The sequence below is a fragment of the Odontomachus brunneus genome, unplaced genomic scaffold (genome assembly GCF_010583005.1).
Source record: "Odontomachus brunneus isolate Ranch 3 - 2012 unplaced genomic scaffold, Obru_v1 Obru_scaffold_403, whole genome shotgun sequence".
Taxonomy (NCBI): Eukaryota; Metazoa; Arthropoda; class Insecta; order Hymenoptera; family Formicidae; genus Odontomachus; species Odontomachus brunneus.
Genome location: NW_022639853.1, coordinates 53837 through 54089, shown reverse-complemented (window position 1 = coordinate 54089; position 253 = coordinate 53837).

The window sequence follows — 253 nt, the reverse complement described above, 5'->3', positions numbered from 1 at the left end:
CCTTTTATTAAAAACATTCATAATTCGTTTGTACAAATAACACATATTTTATATCATATATAGTAATGTTATCAACGTAATGCTAAAATTGTATACAAATATTCCAAATCGTTTAGTAAGGTTTCCATAAAACAAATGTGTTACGATAGACAGTTACATAATAATTACGAAAATATACAGAACCAGTCTCCAAATCTCTCCATGACCTCCAAGATTTAAAAGGATTTCGGGTATTATAGAGAGGTTGTATATC